This window comes from Anser cygnoides, chromosome 9, assembly GCF_040182565.1.
Source record: "Anser cygnoides isolate HZ-2024a breed goose chromosome 9, Taihu_goose_T2T_genome, whole genome shotgun sequence".
In the NCBI taxonomy this organism is placed as follows: Eukaryota; Metazoa; Chordata; class Aves; order Anseriformes; family Anatidae; genus Anser; species Anser cygnoides.
This window is the reverse complement of record NC_089881.1, coordinates 20,079,778-20,101,170: the sequence shown is the minus strand read 5'-3', so window position 1 is coordinate 20,101,170 and position 21,393 is coordinate 20,079,778. Positions and strand designations below refer to the sequence as shown.

At 40.9% G+C, this 21,393-nt stretch overlaps 1 protein-coding gene and 1 long non-coding RNA gene across 6 annotated transcripts in view; one reads left to right on the top strand and one right to left on the bottom strand.

Annotated features, from left to right (window-relative positions):
• Positions 1-21,393, bottom strand: part of TBL1XR1 (TBL1X/Y related 1) — a 111,211-nt gene that overhangs the window by 21,692 nt on the left and 68,126 nt on the right. For 2 of the 4 annotated variants that reach the window (XM_067002769.1, XM_013174769.3), the window contains exon 3: positions 17,039-17,106. The exons of the other annotated variants lie outside the window; for them this stretch is intronic. The gene's annotated coding sequence lies outside the window, so the exon portion shown is untranslated. The remainder of the gene's footprint in view (positions 1-17,038; positions 17,107-21,393) is intronic. 4 annotated transcript variants of the gene reach the window in all.
• On the top strand, positions 13,276-19,172 carry LOC125182254 (uncharacterized). 2 transcript variants are annotated; one of them, XR_007161616.2, is made up of 3 exons: positions 13,276-13,435; positions 18,310-18,424; positions 19,058-19,172. It is a non-coding gene; the product is annotated as an uncharacterized lncRNA (long non-coding RNA). The 2 variants fall into 2 exon arrangements; XR_007161615.2 differs by lacking the exon at positions 19,058-19,172 and adding an exon at positions 18,478-18,652 and having other exon boundaries at positions 18,310-18,394.

Here is a 21,393-nt window from a genome sequence, read left to right as displayed (position 1 = left end):
GAACAGCAAAAGGCTTTACATATTCCTTCCAGGCATTTTTTTCCCAGCAAGATTCCCCAAGAAAACAGGACGAAATAACCACATCGCGTCTCTTGTCATCTAACTTTTGAACTTCACCGTCCCGTTTCAAGCGAATCCGACAGGGAAGAACTCCAGGGACGAGACTTTCCTACAGGCCCCACAGCAATGGCAGCTGTGAGAGGGAAGGGGCCCAACCGAGCTCCCCCACAAACGGAGGGGCTACAGACAATTTGGGCAGCGAAGGGGTGCATTTACCCGAAACCAGGCAGGGCTGCAGGGCACAGGGATGCCCCAAAGAGCCAAAGGGGAGCGCAGGACATTGGGGTTGGGAGACAGGGAGCTGGGAACCAGGCCGGAGGCGGCGCAGAAATCCCGGCCTTGTGCCTTCCAGTGCTCACTGAGAGGCCTGGGCTCAAGGGCTGCGCTGGGGAAGGAAGAAAGATCCTCAGAGTTTCTTAAGGGAATAAATAAAAAAGGCAGAGCTATATAAAGTCTTCTCATTTCTATTTAAGGGAAGAAAATAACTGGTTCCAGTACAACTTCTTGCTAGTGCAGCTCAACTTTCAAAGGTACGCTGGTACTATGCTCGCACTTCCCCCATCCACAGCCCCCAGTGGTGCCAGACGTACAACGTTTATTTTTCTGTTTAATACCTGGCAAATTACTGCACACTTTGGGGGATCATTTATCGAGCAGCGTGTGAGATGAATGCCACTTTCAGCCATTTCATGCATTAGCAAGCAGTTCTTATTGTCAAGCCTGGTGCAAATCATCTTTAAAGACTCCTCATAGCAGAAAAGTTCTGCAGAAGCAGGAACAATATCCTTCAGAAAAAGAAGGTAATTAAATTTAAAAAGGCTTGTAAAGAAGCCTTTTTACGTGAAACACACAAACGGCAGCGTCTGTGTCATGAGTCTGTTACTGATTTTTAAAGTCTCATGGCGTCATCCAAAAAAGATGGCTCAAAATGCAAGAACCAGATATGAGCGCTACTTGCTACATAGAAAAGATCTGTATTATTAAAATAAAAAGGGCTCCCCCACTCAAAGCAGAATTGTTGAAATGCCACAAATTTGCCTGTCACATTATGTAGCTGGATAACTAACAAAAAAGCTAACATTTTGCATGTCTTTCAAAAGTGTTATTCACCCTGCCCAAGTCAAATGAGTGTAATTTTTCAAGGCTGGTTCCAAGTGTTTTTAAACAAGCTGCTTGGGAAGGTAAGGACAACTCCTGCCACTCAGCTCACGGAAACTTGCTTTCCTACTCAGCTATCAAGAGGTGGCAGTGTAACACTGGCTTTGGTACGGTAACAACTCCAACAATACAGAAATGTGTTAAATAAATACACAGCTTGCCTGATGAGGGCATGAAACTGAAAAGGCTGCTAAAGTTTCCCTTTTTTTTAAAAATCAAGCTATTGCTTTATCCATTTTTCCAGTGCTTGTTTAATGCTCCTGCGAAGCCCTTTCCTAGCGCCCCCTCCCCACAAGAGCTGTGGTTCACCCATTGCACCCAAGGGAGGAATTGTGGAAGGAAGGAGCAAAGCCAAAGAGCCCTCCTTCCATCCCCAAAGCAAGCTGTCAAACTGAAGACAGGACACAGCAGCCACACGACAGGAGGGGACAGGATAACTCTCCCCCTCTGACACACCCGAGGCTGATGCCAGGCTGGCTGCCGGCCGGCCCAGCAGCCGCAGCAGGTCAAGCCGGGCTCCCCCAGCAGCGGGTCCTGTAGCGTGGCCACCTCCAGCCCGAGTTGCCAGCCATGCAGCCAGCTGAACCTCCGTTTCATGTAACGGCGAGGCTGCGGCACCGCTTTTACCAGCCATGGGGACAGGGCTGCCCCATGGCTTCCCGCAGGAGCTCCCAGCGGGACTTTGGGCTTTTTGTAAATGAGCAGGAAAGAGCTGAGCCCCTGCTCACTCCCAAGTGCAGAGGGGGCTCACCACAACCACAACGCCAACCAGCCCCACGCAGCGCCTCAGGTGGCACCGGGAGCCCCAAGCTGCTCTGGTCACCCTGAGGTCCCCCGGTCCCCACAGCAGCAAGGGGAAAACAAGGTCGGAGCAGAGGCGGGACAGCCAAGCCCAAAGGCAGCAGCCACGCTCAGCAGTCGACGCACACAGCCACCCCCTCACTCCGTGCCCAAGCTGCAGGTGGCAGAGGATGTCTGCCAAAGAAAACCTGTAGCACAGCAGAAAATAAAGCAGCTAGCCTACCAACAGTGTCAGCTCCGCTTTCCCTAATGCCCGCACAGGGCCCCAGGGTTTGTCTGGGAAGTGACAGAGATTTCGTACAAGTGGCATCAAATAAATGGAAACAGAAACATGAAGAGAGGAGGAAAGACTGAACAGAAGAAAAATCAGAGGGGTGGAAATAGATTTATCTTTACATATGAATGTACCCCTGCACATACACACATACCCCACATACTAACAAATATACATCAGTAATGGCACTTTATTTCCCCCAAATCTGCTGTTCCCATATGCAATTAACTATTTGTTTGGGGCAATTAATAGCATATTGACATTGCTCTTTATTTTAGATACAGCAACTAAATAACAGAAAAGACAGAAAAAAAGATCCAAAAGTAAGTAGAACTGACACAGAATTCCAGTCTTACATGTCCAGCCTAATTCGCAAAGGGCCCACTAAAAATATTTCAAAATACTTGCAACTGCATATTCCAAATACATTCTGAAAATTTATCAAGATTCTTGTGGCCCTTTTTTCTGGCCCTAATAAAAATTCCAGGTCTTCCTGAAAATGTGCCAAGGGTTTACAGGAAAAGCAAACAGGCAGACACATCCCCACTACTGCTCTGGTTCCAAGCACGCTTTTAAAGGGAAGCCTCCCGCTTGCCCCGACATTTGTTCTGTGCCTTGGAGCAGCCCCAATACATGCAAGCTTGAATCCTTGTGGGTAGAACTGAACCCAGGATGTGCACAAGGGCTCGCTGAACGTGCCCAAAGCACTCATGGACTTTCAGGCCCTGGGACCTCACCGGGACCAGTCCAGTGCAAACCCACCTGAAACCAGCACACGAACGCGTGCTGCATCCTGCGCACCCTGCTCATCTGCTCCTCCTGCATCTCAACGCTTGTTTACAGAAACACCACTGAAAAATCACACACTACTCCAGAAGGTAACAAAAGACAAGTTTTTCCAAACAAACTGCAACATTTTTAAACTCCAGCCTAGGGCAAGCTACCCCTGACCTGGCCCTGTAACAATTCCACGTTTTCCTCAAACGCTCTTCGTGGATTTACAGCGAATTCAAATCAAGGTATCCCAGGACATTCTCAATGTTGCTATAGAAAGTCTCCGAACTCCCAAAATTTATCAGGCATAAAACACGCCAGCCACAAAATAAAAAAATCAGCTGTCCGTACTTAACACTGGCCTGAAGATCTAGTCATAAACTTGGTGCATCACACATCAGTATCAAACAAACAATGCACTTCTGTGCCTTTGACAAATTGACCCAACTCAATCAAGTGGTGAATCAATGGCTGGAATCAAACAAAAAGTCATTCAGAAGCTACTTTTGTCAAAGGAAATTAGGTTTCCTGTCCCAGAGCCTGCACACCAACTCCAACTTAGCTTCCACTTAGCAAACACATGCCTGTATTTCTGCAACTTGACTACTGTAAATCCAACACCAGCCTGCAGCGTCTTACACAGGCTTCTCCTCCCCTTGAGGACCATCCTCATGCTTTCATGCTTTGGATAACATTTACAAGTAGAATCCATTCCACTAAGATCAAGTTCCACTATCATGAACACCGGATCTGCAGACTAATGGGTACCCAACAGTACAAATCTGACTGCGTTTCTAACAAATTATTATTCTACTATACATGTTTACGCTAGCTTTGTACTCTTATTCCAGGTTCATGCCAAATGCTAGAGAACAGATACCATCTGATATGGCACCTCGCCCAATAGTTGGTTGTTTTTTTCTAAATGAACGTGAGCTGGCAGAGAAAGTTTATACATCAGATTAGCACTTTGTATCTCTTAATCACAGTTTTATAACATATAGTAGATTCACTACAGTTAGATTTACTCTATCATCAAACAACAGCTTAAGAAAGAAACAGTTCTGCAGTTTTAGGTGGGCTCTAACACATCCTAATTAGGTAGGATAACAGAGAAGCCTGGCAGGCTGCTGTGAATAATAATTCCCCCAAACATACCAATCACTAGTTTGGTACCAAATATGATATGTTAAAGGGAACAGCTAATGCTCTGGGCAGCTCTGAAAAACGTTTAATGCTCAGACATAAACAGGCTGCTACATTTATCCATGGAAAACAGAAGCCTGGATACAGAAACAATAAAGTCTCCTACAACAAAAACATTGTCACTAGTCCCTTTACCTTTTCTCTCTTCCATAAGAAACCTGACAAAGAGTGTGTCAGCATATATACACATACACAGGGGTACCTTTTTTTTTCTTGCTGCTTAAGAATATTCCTTTTTTTTTTTTTTTAAAACCATGATAGTCTGAAAATAAATAAATTCTATCAACTGGCCTGGAAACATATAGTCTTCTAATTACACCCCAAAAAAAACCCCTGAAGCTGCATACAAGTCCTTTGGATAGTTTTATTACAAATCTGCTTTACACCTGCTGAACCTGACAGCTACGCGTGCTGTCCCAGTGGTTCGGAGGACAGGTAACAGCACAGGCACAGCACAGATGCATTGACCTCTCTGCCTCTTGTCCAACTGCATCCCTGCATCCAGGTTGATTAAGAAAACAAGGCACCAATACCAGAGGTGATGAAGAAAACCAAAAGGGCAAAGCCCTGGATTTGTGATGTTTCAGCAGGACGGCACTCAAGACACAAAGCGCACCGTGAGCAGGTTGCAGAACTGAAGCTTTAGCATGGGGTCCACGGAGCCGTGCTCCCGCTGGCTGCCCTCCTACTCACAGCGTTCTCCCAGGGCTCTTCCTAAGGCACAGCAGTTCTACACCAAACTGCTTCGAAACTTAAGCAAGAAGTGTTTGAGAGAAGTTTTCATCCATAACCGCTTAGAAACGGTATAATGGAAAACTTCTATAAACAAACTGGCGAACCTTGTATTTTAAATGGATGTTGGATGTCCTGCATATATTATTAGACATTCATTTCAATCAGAATGAATGTTTCCTCATACTTTACAAGACACGTTTTTTTTCTTCTTTTAATTGTATTGACTAATTACTCTAAACAACTCCATTTGCTCTTTCACATCTTCATTTGAGAGAGCACACAATATGAATGAGCCCTTATTAAGATTCTCCAACTACCTGATAAATCTGCAATTAGGAATTCTTTCCAACCTTTTGAATTTAAAGGAAAACATTTTTAAAATTACGTGTATAAGCTCAGTTGTAATACATTTTAATGTTATCTCATTTTATGCGTTTTTACTTTATCTCTAAATTGCTATTTTTAAATGCCCTCCCCCTTTTTTTTTCTCAATAATATATGTCAACTGTCAACCTGCATAAAAAAATAATCTGTAATTCTACCTAATTAACCTTCTTCGTGATTTATCGTATGGTCAACCTTTGGTAGTTTTCCTTATAAGCAACTTAAAGCATGAGATGCTTCTTACACGTTCATCTTTTCACTCTAGTGCTTTGTTTTTACTTTTCATCTCAAGAATACAGCTTCATTTCCAAATACTAAAAAAAATAAATTTTCCTTTCCTCATCTGAATTGTTTTCCTTAGCTCAGGCAATAAATATTTGTATTCTGTACTTCAGCTTTAGTGACCTAATTTATGGCAACAGTCTCTGTCTTTCCGTGCCAATTTGAGAGTATGAAGCATACGAGATGACAAAGCCAGTTTCCAATTTTCTGAAGAAAAAGAATTACAACCCTGAAAGGGGAAAAAAAATCACCACCCAAACCCTCAGCTAAAAATAACAGTTACTGTCTACTTATCTGAGTACTCAATCCCCAGAAACGCCAAGCACAGTCCTGAGTACTATTGCAAAATAAGCTGCAGATGAAGCCTATTTGTTGGTTTTGCCTAGAGCAAAGTAGTATTTAATTACTGAACTATGAATCTCCTCCCCAAAGTCATATGCTATGTGACCCAGGAGATTGGGATTCCGGCTGTTCCAGCAGAGACCAGTGACAGTATATTCAATATCACACTTCCCATGCAATGGCTAAAAAGCTGCAACTTCCGTGCTTTCTGGAATTAAAAACACAGCTTCCTGGACATCTGATGGTGATTCTTGGCAGTCGTTTTTTGTAAATCCCTACATTGACTGGAGATATTTCTGCTACTGCTACTCAGTGCTGTTTAGGTTCTTAAACTTTTTTTCCTGTTACAGTGCACCACAAGAAGAGATATTGAGAGGCAGGTGGGAGATTTTTCTCCTCATTTCCTATGTCAGAATAGCAAAGAGAAATCACATATCAGTAATTTTAAAACCTTTCAACAGTTTCGGGGACAATTAAAATAGACATTTTTTTCCAGGAACAACTTTGCTGCACAATAATTACAAACTTGTTGAAATGGAAGTAGTTCTTCAGGACCAAATGTTATTCCTTCAAAATTTAGAAGTCAAATCCAGCTGCTTAGAACATGCATCCATATGCCAGTAAAGTAACCAGAAAGAAAGTTTTGTTTCAATTTTGAATACTTTATGAAAGCAACTCTTGCTTGACTCTCCACAAGATCCCAAAACCAAACATCCCGTCTCACTCTGGTGAATACAGAGAGGGGGCTTTTAAGCACAGAGCTCAAATCCACTGATGGAGGCAAACTAGGATTAAATGAAAATTGTCCAGAAGTACTAGTTAGCAAGTCACAACCCTCTTTCAATAGTTAAACCATTTTTCAGAGAACACGAGGAAAGACAACCAAACATTATGAAAATATAGATGGACCATCTAATCCAGACCAAAGCAACTGTTCAGATAGGAAGAGCCAGCAGCTCTATGGGAAGGATCTTCATGGTTAGATTGTCCTACCTCCACACAAGCTAGCCAAATGCTCCTGGCAGCAAAACTGGCAATGTGGCATTTCTAAAGCTGATTAGAAACAGTTAGCTTCTGACTGATTACCAGAATTATCACATTTACCTGAGGAAAAAGTAGTATAGCTTCGGTCAGCATGGATTACTTCAAAACATGACCTGCAAAATCCACCTTCTAGGTTATGCATAGTAACTAACCTGTATGTATTCTGCACAGGAGAAGGAAGCACCGGATAAATGCTTGGCATTACTCGAGAGAGACACATCTGCCCCCAGAATGGAAAAATTTCTTACTGGGGGGCCATCACACAAACAGTGGAATCAAGCAAGTTGCAGAGATTCCATTCTTAGGTCATGTCCTTTTAGACCAAGTTACAAATCTTCAGGAACACCTAATTTAAACAAATTCAGACTTTTGCAATCAACTATATAGACCCTGCCTCAAGAAAGCTTTGTCAAATTGCTTAACAGCTTCACTGAGTAAGTGCTGAAATAGCAACCTGCTGATATTCTCTGGATCTAGACACAGAAAACCAATAGATTTATCAAATGCAAGAAATATTAAAATTGGAATAAGCGTTACCTGCTATGTTGTATAAAATCCAATGCAATATACCTCTTAAACATCCACCCAGTTTTAAGCGTGCAAATATATGACTGTTAATGTTCTGTGTTGCATAAAGCTCTACTGAAAAATTAATTATGGATGAATGTGGGAGCACACCCCTTAATCCTCACTTGGATCAAGCTGTGTAAGAATTTCAGAGAAAATAAGTGAATGAGAAGAGCACTTGAATCAGTCAAAATAAGCCTTATCAAGAGCTTCTGCTGAGACTAAGGGAGGGGAGGAGCATCATCCAAAAACGTCTTCTATTTGTGACTACACATCATCAAAAAAAGAGCACAAGTGCTATGGGTCAAACTTTTTGATCAAGAATGGGCAGAAATTAAACTACTGAAGCTAAAAATGGAGTTAATGATCTCTGTACCATGCTAAGTTTGTGCTCTCAGCTGATTTATTCTCATTTTCACTGCTGGAAAACCCACTGAATCCCATGGCCTGTAAGCCTGATCAAGAACGTTCCATTTTTTCCAGTATGTTGTTCCTGATGTTCCCACAATAGATCATTCAGAGCTCTAAGGGACTGTGTCAACTGAATTGAATGATACGGTCGCCTGCTGCTACATAAATGCAAAGGCAAAGCTGAGGGGGTTTATTTTCAAAACAGGAGACATTGATCCTGTGACAATGTTCCATTACCCTGACTTCACTTCTATTAGAGACAGTGATTACATCTACATCAATCGCCTGAGCTGATGGATATTGGTGCACTAACAGTGACACAGTTTTTCACTATGCTGCTGCTGCTGCCCTGCATACTGATGGGTTACAAAGAAGATTCATTCTGAGCCTGAATTAATGCTGCTTACCTGTCAATGCAAACTACTAAAGTTTTAGCATGCTTTTGTAATAAATTCATTTTCAACTTTTTTGTTTTGTGGAATGGTGCTTAGTGACCATGCAGCCTCGCACCAATTCTGTTTGTTACGACCGATATATTTATAATGCTACCTGAAGGTAACATAACAGCACCTGCAGTTCTCACAGTGAACTGTGGAAAGGTATCTCTGCATGCCTAGAAGAGCATCCCTATCTCGACTAGGGATTTTTTTCACAAAAGGTGTATGGATTCCTCTTCCATTTTACAGCATTGTCACCCTTTTACATCTTCTCTCCATTGTATTTGCTATCTTCAAGCTGGTGATCCATCTTCTGGCTTTCACCTCCTGATCTGACGTGCAATCTTGAGCCTGTGGTCATGCATTTGCCCTGTTTTTCACCTCCTCACCACATGTTGCCTACACTAACTCTGCTCTCCTGCATTCATCTCTCAGAACACTTGCAGGAGCGCTGACTTTATCTGTATGTCCTTCAGTAATTTCTCACTCTGTTCTTCCTTCAATGCTTTTCTGTTACAAGAGACGAGTTCCTAACAATTTGCACAGTAAAATCTGGTAGTTGAGTTAGATTCAATTCATCTTTAACATCAGTGATTTTTATTCCACCTAAACTATTTTGTTTTTCCTTGTTTGTTTAGACTTGCGCCCTGAGCCACATCCTGAAGCACCTGCAGGACACAAGGCCTCTGCCTGACTCACTTCGGTGTTGTTTACCACATAGGGTTCCTCATTAGACAGTTTTTTTGAATAATGCCCATAATAACACTGAAAGGAGGTGATCTGAAGCCATGTCCGCCCACAACAACAGAGCCCAGCAGAGGTACAAGCCAGCAGCACGTGCACGGGCGCAGGAGCGGGGCAGGCAGAGCGGCGTGCAGGCCCGGGGCACCATGGCACCTGCCAGAGCCAGCCTGGGCCTCCCCACAGCGCTGGCCTCTGCAACCCGTGGCTGGGCACTCCGCTCAACTCCACTGCGTGCTGCTCACGTAGAACTTCTTCATAACCAAAAGGAATACAGAAAGACCCCAGATGTTCTTCTGATGTGCCCTGGTGCTTGCGGAGATGAGCCTTTAGGAACCCAAGAAGGCCTTGCATCGGGGTCTGAGAGTATTCGCATTGAACTGTACAGTTGTGGGTTTTGGTAGGGTCTAAAGTTTTGAATCACTCATTGGAGACGACAAGTGCCTCATGGCCTCAAGGGGTGGGTCTTCTGTGAAATGTCTTCTGTGAAATGCTAGCTTTTTATGTTTTATTAGGTTGCTTGTGCTACTCAGGTAATTATCCTAAATTCCTGCATTTCTTTGAGCCCAATCTCTCCTTCCAGTGAGCAACCAAGCGACAAACTAAAACCAACCATGCTTACACTGGCCTGGATGCAGCTACACAACCTGGACCTTGTCCAACAGAGGACCCCCTCACATGTCCTGCCCTCGGTATATAAGCCTGAGCGCTCATCTCAGCTTTCTAGCACCAGCATAGCTAGCATCAAGTACAGGTTTTGTTTTCAACTTGTAAGTTAAGAGAAGTACATTAATCCTAACCACATACATGGAGCAAGAAAAGCATCTCCTGTAGCACGTGGCAGAGAGAAGAGCTGTCCCATGAACCTGTCTGGAGTAAAGGATTCACAAAACTGGATGAGTGCCTTTCCCGGCTGCTACATAACTTCAAAAAGCTTTTGGGCTATCAGTCATAGTACATAACTTCTGCAGTGAGGATACAAACATACAATTTGATCAGGGAGAAAAAAAAAAAGATTTAACTAGGTGTTCTGCTCACAGAGCAGGTGAAGAGGTGTTGACCTATTCTAAATGTAAATTAAACTGACTTGTTTCCCCATTATTAAGCCTAGGCTTATATACTTTTCCCATGACAAAAGAAGTTTTGGAATTATGTACTCTGGCAACATCTAGTTTGGGGATAACAAATAATTTATTTGAGATTCCCTTGTGAGTGCATGAAAGCTGCCAATTTTTTCCTGAGGCAGATGTTTTGTGACTACTAACAGCTCCGAGTCCACTGTTTCTGAAAAACAGAGGGTGAAATGGAAAACCTCTATGAGAAAATAGAATAATGGAGTATGAAAAAGAAAAAATCTAGCAACCTCACAGGACACAGAGAAGAACTTTCAATTACAACTTATTACAATTTTGAGTCAGGAAAATATAAACCACTAACACGAAAGATATCACCCCAGCTCTAGTGATTGTTAATCAAGAGCAACTACATCACAGAATCTCAGAATTGAAGGGGTTGGAAGGGACCTTGAAAGATCATCGAGTCCAACCCCCCTGCCAAAGCAGGTTCCCTAGAGCAGGTTGCCCAGGTAGGCGTCCAGATGGGCCTTGAATATCTCCAGAGAAGGAGACTCCACAACCTCCCTGGGCAGCCTGTCCCAGTGCTCCGTCACCCTCACCGTGAAGAAGTTCTTTCTCGTGTTGGTGCGGAACTTCCTGCGCTCTATCGTGTGTCCATTACCCCTTGTCCTGTCCCCATAAACCACTGAAAAGAGGTTGGCCAAATCCCTCTGTCTCCCACACTTCAGGTGTTTATACACATTGATGAGATCCCCTCTCAGTCTTCTTTTCTCCAGGCTGAACAGACCCAGGTCTCTCAGCCTTTCCTCATAGGGAAGATGCTCCAGGCCCCGTATCATCTTTGTGGCCCTCCGCTGGACTCTTTCCAGGAGAAAAGATCAGAGCCTGCTACTTACTGGAGGGGAAGCCTGATTTATTTCTCTTTTTTTTTTTTCTAACTGGGCTGAATAAAAAGCCAACTGTGCCCTTCAGATAGGGAAAACAATGAATTAATGGTATTAGGATTACAGTATGTTTTTATAATGCCTCCTGGCTACTTGGGACAAGGCCAATATTACTTATGAGTCATGGACAGGTAGATTGGTACTTACAAATGTCAATAGTAGAAATACACTACTTTAGACATGTTATTCTATATTAACCCAGATATTAAACATGTTGAGAATGTAACTGCAGCTGAACGGTGGAATTTGGTATTGAAAATATGTGCCAACGTTGATCATATTTAGTGTTAAAAGTTCTCTACAGCCACGAAACATATCCTAAAAGCCTGGAATAAATTAAACATAAGCTGACAAGCTTTTTCTAGCCCCAAGATGTTCACCAAAAAGATTTAAAGACATGTAACCCACGATTGACTGTAGCATTATGCATGAATGAGGAAGGCTTAAGAAAGTTTACCCTCAGATTAAAAACTCAACTCTATTTCCTTTACCAAGTATTTTCACATCTACCTGAGTTACTAAAGTAGCCTTAAATGAACCAGTGGGAATATGCGGGTAAATAACCATTATGAACTGAGAACCTAAGAAAAAAGGAAAAAAAAAAACTTCTGCAAAACCAAAAGTAACATATATGTGCAACTGGCCATATGAACATTTAAAAAAAAGAAAACTTGTAAATCTACATTTGATGTGTTTGTTCCCACATGCCTCCAACTATCCCTGCCTTATTAGATCGCTTATCTGCAAAGCAAAACGTACTTTCCTCACAACCACTCCACCTACAACACTTGCTTTTCATTCCCAAATAAAAGTCTAATGAAACTGAATGCAACGACAGTATTAAAAAAGGAGCAAACTGCTTCTCTGGGTCTTTAAAAGCTGTCTTATAGCTAGCACGCTTTTCTACAAGAACAATCAGATTGCAGTATCTGAGCTTAAATAACAAATCAGTTACCAATGCAAACAAAACCATGTACACCAGGAGAGTATGAAACCATCTTCAAGCTTTTTTTTTTTTTTTAATTAAAGACTAGTAAGTAGGAAGAAATAACTATATCAGGGCACTCCTCAGAAAAGGGAGCTGAAAGAATTAAAATGAATTAACCACTTAAAAATTTACTTCGGAAAAATAAGTGTTAAAGGGGATCATAAACCTAATGTATTTACTTTAGCACCTCAAGATTTAACTTCTGATGGACTTTGAAATTAGGTAGCTAAATTTTCCAGAAACACATAAACACTTCGAAGCCTTATTAAAATTGACTTCTAATTAAGAGGATGTAAAGTACTTGCCTTCTTTGGGTACCTTCTAAGACCAAGTTCACATCTCTCTCAAAAAACATGAAATAAAGAAATAAATAATTAAACACTGTCTGACAGACATTACATTCTGGCTTTCATATATTCAAAGATCTTCTCATCTGTTAAATTCAAATCAATTATTTTGATAGGGATTTAATACCCATGATCTTAACCCTCCTGATGAGGCTGGGTATGGCAACACATGAAGCATCAGCCGCAGGCACGATGACCGCACGCAATGACTTGTCTGTGCTGTGGCACACAGTACGATCAATGCAGTTGTCTTATTTTATATTTACAACCTAAAAATAAAAAATGAGACTGAAGTAGCATTTTCATTTCTGCTTTCACTGCCCTGTATGCCATTCTGCAATACTGGTGCAATCTATTACAGAAGAAATAGAGAAATAAAGCAACCCCAAAGCCAAGCAACCTCTCAGATGCACTGCCCAGCCAAAACAGCAGAACAAGCAGGAGTTTGCTGAGATGAGTCTGGAAACATCTGTCCAGAGGCAAGCTAAGGGCTGGTGGCGTGGGTCGTGGGGACAGAGAACTGCTTTTGGAGGTGATGCCTTCTTAGGATCCAAGGCAGCAGTGTTTGAGCAGGTGGAGTTAAGGATTGCTCAGCAGCTTTGTAACTGCTCAGATGGAACACGGCAGAACTAAAACCCTTGTGACAGCACAAGCAACATATGGTAAAAGACTGACATGAAAGATTGGGCATTCCTGGGCTACCGTTCTCTTATCATCTCTTTCTTGCAGCTGTCATCTCCACCACACGCTCTAGAATGAGTTAAGGAAATGACTTGCGGAGCAGATGGCCCAGCTTCCACTGTGGGACAAGCCACTGCACCCCACAAGGAGAGCTGCACACACGGGGCCCTTGCCAGGACACAGGTAACTATGACAGAAACACCTCGCCCCAGTAACCGTCCAACAAGGGCCAGAACGTTTCCTAAGCCTGCAAGTGTCCCTCCACAATTTACTTACTTTTCAGGTTCTTTGCACACAATAGTGCATACACACATTCAGTCTCAGGCATCTCCACATCCCACTCTGTACCGTATCTCAAAGCTTGACTGTTCCAGTTGTCATGAGCAAAAAACACTATCTAGGTCTTACTACTATGTATTTTGGCAGAGAGTATCTCAATCTATGTTAGCTGTACCTCTATTTCCTTATGAAATAGCACTGATTTTTCCATTTAAGTATATGCATTTAACAAAAAACTTGCTTATGCTTCCAGAGGTCGTCTAGCCAGTGATTCAATCTCCCTTCCTACCTTCAGCATCTGTTTGTTTTTGTTCCATCCTCCCTCCTAAATGAAGCTGTATCAAGGGTCTTTGGGCAAAATATTAAGAATAGTGTATATGCTGAGGTGATGGGCCTATAAAACACAGAAAATACATACAGTACAGTCATCATCCTTGACAAGATCTTCCATACTCTGCAGTATATCCTTTCTTTACTGGGAGCTGTTCCAGTGTCTCAATCATCAAGAGCGGTCTTTTCTTTTACTGAACACTGAAAAATAAAAACAAGCTTCCTTCTTCGTTTTCTGAAAATGAAATATTTTACCTAACAAATTATCCTAGACTACGGGCAATGTTGAATGAGTGCCAAGATCTGATTCTTCCTTGGTTAAGTCTAGAGATATATTTACACTATTGTAAAGGAAACATTCCCAGAGACGCTATGAACATGCCTGCCCAGATGAACAGCCCCAGATGGTTCCTACACAGTGTAAAGTCACCTGTATCTATAGAAGCAAATTGCACAGGTTTTCTCTGAGGATTGAAGAGATGAACCAAATGTCCTTCTTGCTCAGTTGGCACAGTACAGAGGGTCTTTGACTAATAAAAGGAATCTGAATACACTTGTAGAGGGATACAAAATGTATTTCAACACAATATTAAAAGGTGTTTTAAAAGAAAACTATTTACACTTCCGTATAGCACCTAGCATATATATATATATAAAAAATGTACCAAAGCAACCTGTTGTACAGAACGTTTTTGTGACGGAAGCACCCTTCAAAGCTGTATACAAATGCTTACATGAATGTCTATACACATACACCAAAAAACTTTAAAATTTTAAACTGATTGTTTTGTACAATAGATCCAAGAGAGTCTACTAAAGAAACTATTGTAAAATGGGTTGAAAAAGTCTCAATGGATCCAGTTCAGACAAGAGGTTCAAAACCAAGACATTTCCTCTTCTTTCTCACTGCTTAGGGCAACATCAAACATCTGTACTCACAAATTTTTTAATTAATTCCCCTTGAAACAAACTATTTAAAACCTGAAGACACATCATCTACATGATAAGTACTCCCCCCTCCATTAAAAGGCGGTATTTTGAATTAAACAGTCTCCTCTGCTGGTGTAGTTAGAAACATGATCATGGTTTCATGTTTTGTTTAGAGAAAACAGTTCCTCTCGGAAGAGTTAAACATCAGCAGAGATGGAAATGTATCATGGCTTATAACTGGAGGCTACTATTACATAAGCAGCTGCAGTGAAATTGTCTTCAAGTTGTCCCACAAGTGACCTCTATGCTATCTTTTGCAGAATTAAGCTACCACATTAACTACTGCTAGTTCAGATTTAAAGAAACTTGGTAGGACCGCTTTTGAAAAAAAGAAACCCGCTCTGCTAGATTATCTTTACCTCACCTCCAGCACAGGAATCACAGGTTCTATACGTGAAAAATTCTGCTCACCCATTTCCAGTAATAGGAGTGTTATTTGAAAATAAAGAGATGATAGAGGTGAAGAAGTCCGTGACTTTGTCAGATTACATTATACTTTAATAAGGACTGCACAAATTGCTCGCAACATTTTGAAAAATTCTCTGTATTTTTCAGACTCCAAAGAGCTCCCATCATCTTTTCTTACAATATTTATAAAGCTGAGATGTTTTTACTTTACAGAATTGCCTTTTAATATTGAGTAACGCTACTCAAACCTTCATGATGCCATTTCTCTAGAATAAATCTGAAAGCCTATTTTTCTTCCACTCCAAGATTTAGAAACAAATTCAAGTCTACATGCGTTATTTAGGCATGCTCAAGGTATTATCTACCTATAAGGCTGGAAAACACACACTGTGAATACTACCATGCCCAAATATTTTAGCTGTACCACCCTAACGCAATGACAACAGGGAAAATAATTTCAGTCTTTACACCCATTCACTTGCATCTTCTAATGGCAACCAACACAGCTGGACCTACTACTAGTTTCTTAGGTTGACTAGGGAATCCCATTAGGAAATTTGTGTGTACCCCATCTTGTTTTTAGAAGATGGAAAGGAACTTGTGAAAGTATAAGGAGCTATGGATTAATCCAGAAGAATATTTCAAACTTGTTACAGTCCCGTTGACTTCAATTGCTTAAGTGATTTGTTGGAGCACAGCCAGTACAATAGTACCTTGCAAGAGCAAGGCCATAAAGAACAGTCAGCAATTTCCTTTTCTAGGTTGTGGGGGCCTACTTGCCAGATAAGGCTTTTTAAAACCAACTCCCTCTGTCTTTGAGTGCCCTCTATAGACCTAAGATAGTACACAAGGAGGGCTTGCTAAAAAACTTTCAGGGACAGTGATTTAAAAAAGAAAAAAGAAAGAAAAGACATCTGCTACACCCACAAGCCATTTGTTAAATTACAGCATATATTAACAATTCTACAGATACAAACGCAGTATCAGCTAGCTGCTGCTGAAAGAACAAATACTCGATTGTGCTCTTGCACAATGCGTAAGCACTGCTGTTGCTAGACGGGTTCAGAATGAATTTTCCCTTTAGTAGAAGTAAGGTAATCTCGTCTGCCTTGCAACTCTAGCCATGTAGGACAGAGAAGACTGAAGATAAGAAAGTACGTTTAAGAAAAGTATGCAAAGTCTAGAGGAGTGATAGAGGGATTACAGTTACATACATTTTAAGCAAACAATTGCAAAATCATTACTATACATTAAACTTAAAAAGAGTCTGATAACAGCACACGGTCTGGGTATTTGCCCTCTGAACTACATACTCATATTTTCCGTTAGGAAGCCAAGACGTTAGTACTTGGAAGAAGAAAAAATAAAACACACCACCAAACCCATACGACAATGAAACCCCAGTAACTTTTGCCTTTGTTGTTGTTGTTGTTGATACACACTAATGATCCACGTATCAAGTAGACATAGCTTTTACAAGATGTTTTGTCAAAAGGTCTATTTATTAATATTTCCATGCTGTGAATTGATGCGTTATATTGTAACAACTCTCAATAAAATGAATATGGATTTACACATTAGACAATAACAGCTCCAAGAGGAGCTGTTAAAATACTGTTGAGTAAAAGAAGGCTTAATGTAGAGATTCAGTGGACTGCAAAAACTGATACCTAAAAAATACTGTAAATGCATGTAACGGTAATTACTAATACTAAATTGTACCAAATTATCAGTCCACTTTTATGACAAATAAATAGATAAATCATTGAGTGTCCTTACCAGAACTACTCTCTGAAACCCCACAATATTGTGATGTGGCAGCAGTACAGCCCTTGGTATTACACCACCTGTAACACAAACCATATTATGATAGTTTCTATCAATATTTATTTTAATGGATGAAAAAAGGATAAAAGCTATTTTTCTACCAGTCTTTCTACTGAAAGCATTAAAACAACATTCAGTTTCCTAGGGATTACAACATATGTTTACATAACAAAATAAACGAACAAAAATTAAAGACCATCTTCGGATTACTTACATGGAATGTGTTAAAAAAAATTATAGGCACAGTTTCAACTCCACTCTCTTCTCACCCTTAGCTGAAAACAAAACCCTAGCACAGAACAGAGCATTAGCTGTAATGGAATTTCTGTTCTTTTTGGCTGCTCATATTGACAATTGGGAGCTTTATGAGAATCCAGATTAAAGTTTACAAACTGCTAAGTATCGATGTGGTAGCTTTTCCAGTGCTAGCTGAAGTACACAACTAAAACGTTTCAACAGCAAGATGAAAAACAGGAATCACAAGGCCACAATCAAACCATCCAGTGTTTTTCAGAATTGACTATCCTGGATCTGAGTTTAAAATAAACAAATTAAAAAGAGCATGAAATATGAGAGAATCCTTACAAAACCCTCATGGAGTCGATTTCCACAAGCGACTTCAAAGCTTAAACGCTCCCTAGGAGTTAAGTACCTCATACACCTGTGATCAGAACAATTACTGATCGTGCATTCACGTAACACAGCGGTTCCTACCACGGATATTCATTGCTTTATAATGATTTCATCTGTAATCTTACAGAAATTACGGGATTTCGAGGGAGGCTTGAAGGTAAGGGTGTAGTAACACTGTCTGGGCACAGCAGCAGCAGCCGCCACGTATCCCAAACCTGCTGTTTGAATCAGTTCTTAGCAAAACAGAAAACCTTGCCCCAAGATGGAAGAAGATAGGGAAAACAGCAAACTATTTTTTAAGTACTAAACTCCAGCCACAAAAGCTCACAAAATACATCACAGATAACAGCAAAACTTCCCAGAGACCTCCTTCAAACATTAAAACAAGGACTAAAACCAAGAAAGGCAACTCATGCCTTAAACAGCACGTATCATTAAAACTTCACATCACTTTCAAAACAATCACTAAGAAACCCTCCATTATTTAGTCTGTTACCAAGTTTAATAACATCAGATTTTTTTTTTTGCTTGTTTTGACCAAGAAACTGCAGAATATGCTAATGTTCCTTTTCCGTATTTAAATTCCCCAGAGATTCAAGTAATCCAGGATCTGCTCTTCTTTCTGCGCCCCCCCCAGCTGGAAGGACAGCCTTGGAAGTAACAGGAGCTGCAGATGTGAGAATGGGAACGTCACCGCTCCTCAAGGTACACAGAGACTTCAGCATTTGTTTTCACACGTTACTGGTTCTCCTTTTCAGACTGAGAAACAAATGCTAGGACCTAGAGGGATGAGAAGTAAATGCTGACTGAGATCACCCGCTTCCGAACAAGAAAAGTCAGTTTACTCATTACTGACCCTGCCGTTTCTTACGGAAACACCCCAATCCATCAGCCTGGATTTGAAAAGTGTCCTGGTCCCTCTTGGTAGCAACACTTACAGACACAGGCCAAGAGAAGCGAAAAGGTCCCAACCTATATATATACATATATATATATATGTAGGTTTAATTCTCTGCTAGGCTATTACACACTGCTTTGATCACTTTCTGCAAAGTTAATTATACGTATCGACTCTATTGCTAAAATTGAATTAAAAAAATTAAAAATCAGAAGCAAAGTTACAAAATTTTAACTCCAAGATGAACTATAGTCCAGAAGATCATCAAAAGGGGATGCCGACCCCGCTGGTTCCACTATCAGGAGGCAGCACCAAGTTTCAATATTTACACGCTTTGAACTTTCTGCATTTGGCATTTGCATTAAGCATTTATCACTCATTCATTGTAAATACTGTTTCGAGTAACTAATTAATATTACCCCCCAAATGATGCCAAATAGGAGAAACAAGGAGGCCCTAAAGGAAGCAGCGTGACCCCACCGAACAGAAGCCAGTTTAAGAGGAATTCCTTCCCTCTCGACAATTCCCCGCAGAGCGTACATAAAAACAACGTACACAGCACCACAAACTCGCTGCTCCATTAGCCTCCCCTACAACAACAACAGGAAATCTGTTTACAGTTAACTAATTTGCCACGGGATGGAGAGGGCTGAGAGGGCGCACAGCACGACTTCAAGGCAGGGTCCAACCGAGCAGGGCTCGGAGAATGACTGAGCAGCGCCAGCAGCCCTCAGACAGACCCCAGCCGCTGCCTACCTCGGCATCACACAGTGCCAGAGAATCCCCCAAAATGTACTTATCCTGGAAGCAATTTTAGCAGGTTTCAAATTAATAAATACAGTAAAATTTATTACGTGTCCTGCAAAGCCTTACACATCGCAGAGAAAGAACAGGGTCACTACCCTTTCTGCTTTTATTTTTTTAAGATTAAGTTAGTGACGTGCATAGGATTTGTAACACGTAGGATAAAAACTTCACCTTTCATTGGATTCCTACCAAGTGATGCGGTGAAATGAAGCACATCACTGGGTGGAATTTCCCTTACTATATTTAGTCTTCAAATGTTCTTTCCACAGTAATGCTGTGGATTGGTTTGCAGTTGCATGAGTTGTCTTTTATTTCTCTTTCCTGCAAGATTCCTTGCTAGAAATATTTCAGGGAATCTGGAGGAAGAAGCAAAAAACAAACAAGCCAAACCAACCAAACAAAAAACCCTGAAAACCTAAAAGTTGGGGAGGAATGGAACAGCTAAAAACGTGCCCAAAAACAAACAAACGAACAAAAAAGAACAGCAGCCTGAGGGAGAGGACAAGAACAGAAAACAATTTGAAAACATGGATGATTTTGAGAACCCAGCATTTTACGTGACGCTAAAAGTCAACCTTAATGACGGTATCTGTTATGAAAATGCTCACAGGGTAAGAATTCGTGATCACGGTCTTTCTCTCTGCAGCTTAAAATATCTGTACATTTAAAAACTATACAAAAAGTTGATAGATATTACTTCCACGTTTCAAAATTAATCAGAGCAGGTATTTTATCAGACTACTACTAACAAACATGATGATGCACAACGTAAATATACAGTGTTTGTTTTGGCAGCGGTCAGCAACAGATGTGGTAAATTAAAAAATGAACAAATACACAAAAACCTGTTAAAAATCCGCTATTTTAGTTGAAGTAGTTAGCATCCAGCAGGCTGCATGACCGTGTATCACAGCGCCAGGCTGGGTCAGCCTGCCACTAGGGCGTGCTCCTGGCTCAGCCTGGAGCCACGCACCCATGCTCCAGAACCACCTCCAGGCTTTCAGGAACTGGCACATCGTTACCCATTTCATCGGGCCTTGTTTTTTTTTCCCCACCACCTTTTTAGTTTTGCTAACTGAAAAAAATACAGGGGAAAAAAGTGTCTTGCATTTCTCTAAATTAAAAGAATATAGCTACCCAAACTAGACCAAGTTTCTCTCTTAAAATGATGTTTGTTTGCAACCCTCCCAAGCTTTTGGGCAGCAACTTCAGTTACAGATTCTCCTCTTCCATGAATTATAACTGAAATCCTTACTGCTATTAGATTTGGAGTTCTTCAGTCAATGTAATTTTTCTTTTAATAATAAAAAATGAAATTCGTTTGTTAAAAATCCATTTAAAACAAACAAACAAACAACTACCTGTGTGTTTTATTTGTTTTGATCATGCACACTTAAGGAAAAAAAAAAGAAGAAAAAATGGTAAATTATGTGCTCATAAAAAGTATTGATGCACATTTTATAAATTGAATGTGTCCCATCGGGGAGAGAGAAATTATCCACTTTTAAGTAGTATTGTTTACTGCTTTCTTCCCCACTGGAGTGCCCGTTAATAGTATTTGATGTTGTTTTCTTTCTGTGTGATAAGCATGGCTGTAACAAAGAATGCTGCTAAGGCAATGAAATGCTTGTGTACAGAAAAAATGTATCATATAAACTGACATTGAATAAAAACCTAACTCTTGAACTTAGAGCAATGCATGCATTTTGGATTTTCAGAGAGCTCAACGCATGAATGAGGCCTTATTTTTTAGTCTGTCCTACGAGCACAGCATAACTCTTGGTCTGATTTTCCCTCCATCTGCACAAAAACAAAATGTCATCGCCGAGACATTTGATCTGCTCACTAGCACTTATTCCCTCTAATCCCTCTATTTCAAAGACCATCCAACCAACAAATGTCACCAGCAGAGAAACTGAAATTCAAGTAATGCATTCACTAAATAAAGGCTGGTTCGTCTATAAAGACG